This window comes from Penaeus japonicus, unplaced genomic scaffold (assembly GCF_977035675.1).
Source record: "Penaeus japonicus unplaced genomic scaffold, GWHDUDI00000001_assembly GWHDUDI00000021, whole genome shotgun sequence".
Classification (NCBI taxonomy): Eukaryota; Metazoa; Arthropoda; class Malacostraca; order Decapoda; family Penaeidae; genus Penaeus; species Penaeus japonicus.
In genome coordinates, this window is record NW_028234423.1 from 23,941,536 (window position 1) to 23,944,035 (window position 2,500).

Below are 2,500 nucleotides of genomic sequence, written 5' to 3' on the forward strand. Positions count from 1 at the left end.
CTCTACCCTCCCCCCCCCCTCCTTCCCTCTACCCTCTACCCTCTACCCTCTACCCTCTACCCCAACCCACGCCCACAACAGGTGCAGGGTAGTCACGCCACCTCGCGCCACCCACGCCACCTGTTCTCCCCCCCTCCTACGCCCCTCCCCCTCCCCCCTCCCTCCTCCCCCTGCTGCGTACACCTGTTAAGAACTCGGGTCATGCTGCCTGGACTCTGTCTTCATGATTTTTTTCTTTTCTTTTCTTTTCTTTTCGTTTGCTGAGTCATGGAACCGTCATTTCTCGTGGTGTTTATTCATTTATTTATTTATTTATTCATTCATTCATATACATATTCATATATTCATCTGTTTACTTGTTTGTTTGTTCATTTATTTTCGGGCATGAGTGCATGGTCGGCGGGTATTCTTAGTCGTTGTGTTTGGCGGTATTTGAGCGTCTTGTGCATTGTGGATTCCTTTTGTTTTTCCTTTTGTTCTCGTGCGCTGAATCGTGTTGGGTGAGTAAAGCGTGCGATCTCCCTGTGCCCACATTGTTCTCTCTCTGTGTGTGTGTCTGTCTGTGTCTGTTTCCCTCATTTATCTCTTTTCTCTCTCTCTTTCTTAGAGCTTTCCCTTTCTTTCTCTATATCTCTTGCATTCACGCTTTTTTTCACTTTTCTTTTTTCCCTTTCGTTTTCTCTATTTTCTATCTTTTCTTCTCTTCTCTTCCCTTCTCTTTTCTCTTCTCTTCTCAGCTCTCCTCTCCTCTCCTTTCCTTTCCTCTTCTCTCTTCTCCTTTCCTCGTGTCTCCTTCCTCTCCCTCCCACTCCCTCTCCATCTCCCTCGCAAACAAAGTAAAGTTGTTTTTTTTGACAAAAGCAAACATTAGCACGTAAAGCCCTATTGCTTGGGTAAAGAGTGCGGCGTTCAATTTTTTTTTGAGGTTGGGTGTATTTTAGATTTTGTTTCTCCTTTTAGGTTTTGATTGTTTTCCCTGCATTGAAGTGCCTCCCTCTGGCCGTGGATCACTCGTGAATTTGCGTGGTATTATTTTGACCTACCCTTATTTTTGTTTTATGCTGGCCTATTTCTATTTGTTTATTTCCGTGGCTTTTCGTAACTGGAAACCCTTATCACCATTGCCCGCAGGAAAAGGAACTCGTGCGCTATAGAAACGCCATGATTGCTTTCGAGGAATTAAGTTGCGTCATCGCGATTGTGAATATTTTCGTCATCCTTTTAGGAACTGATCATTTGTTTAGACCGCGATTGCCTTCAGTTTACGAAGCGAACGGCGAAAGAGAGAGAGAGAGAGAGAGAGAGAGAGAGAGAGAGAGAGAGAGAGAGAGAGAGAGAGAGAGAGAGAGAGAGAGAGAGATGGGGGAAAGAAGGGGTAGGTGGTGGGGATGAGGGGAAGGGGGAAGGGAGAAAGGAGGAGAAGTGTGAAGGGGGAAGAGGAGAAGAAAGGGGGTGGGAAAAAGGAGGAGAATGGAGAAGGGATGGGGGGTGGGAAGGGGTATGTAGAAGGGATGGGGGAAGGGGCGAGGAAAGTACGAAGGGAAAGTTGGTGGGGTTAATCTCAATCTTGATCGAGAAAGTTGTGGCCTTTGAGTGGCTCGGGTGATGCATTTGTCAACAGATTGGCAGTAATTAAATCGTTAAGTGGCCCTGGTGGTGCCACGCTGGCTGGCCTCGTTTATATACGGCGGAGGATTGCTTGATTGGCGAAGACGCGAGGACTCCCCAGCGCGCGCGCGGACCGAGAGACGGCGGCTAGGAGAAGGGGGGCGGTCGGGCGCGTAAATCGTGTAATTAATAAATAAGCAAATCCATGTAATTAACAAATCTAAACACGCTCTAATTACACACACCTCTTGCCTCCCGAAATTACATCATCTCCCTTACACCATTCATGCATGCGGCTCCATGCCCTGTGATCTCCCTCGGTGGGGCGATGACGCAATCTGGCGGGATCAGCCGATGTATGGTGCTATGGCTGGCCTTTTTAAGAGCGCAGCGCGGTAGTATGGCGACCTTTCGCGGCTTTGTCGAATGCGTGACGTGTGATCAGTGGGCTAGGGATGCTATTAAGAGGTATTCGCTTCGAGAATGCCAAAGGAATTGGCGTTTTCGGAGGAGACTTGAATGCTGAACGGTCGTGGCATTTGTTTTGTTCTTGTTCCTCGGGTGTTTTGATAGTTCACGTAGATTAGATTGCTGATAAAGATTATAGAGAGATTATGATGTATTTAAAAGTGAGATATTGATTTTGATCTTGGTTAATGATACGATTATGATATAAAACACCCAATCAGCATGGTGCCTTTTTTGCTATTAGTACACATGTGGTTATCGATGAAGGTGGTGGTTTATTCTTGATTTTATTTAATTGTATATTCACTCATTGGTTTTATTCATTCGCGTATATGATTATTCACTCCATTTTTTATTAATACATTTTTTTTTATTTTATTCATTCATGCTCGGGTGAAAAAAGGGGTAATTTGAGATAAACTTA

General features: G+C 45.4%; 1 protein-coding gene across 5 annotated transcripts in view; it reads left to right on the forward strand.

Moving 5' to 3' along the window:
- Positions 1–2,500, forward strand: part of Acsl (Acyl-CoA synthetase long-chain) — a 71,916-nt gene that overhangs the window by 55,908 nt on the left and 13,508 nt on the right. The window lies entirely within an intron of this gene.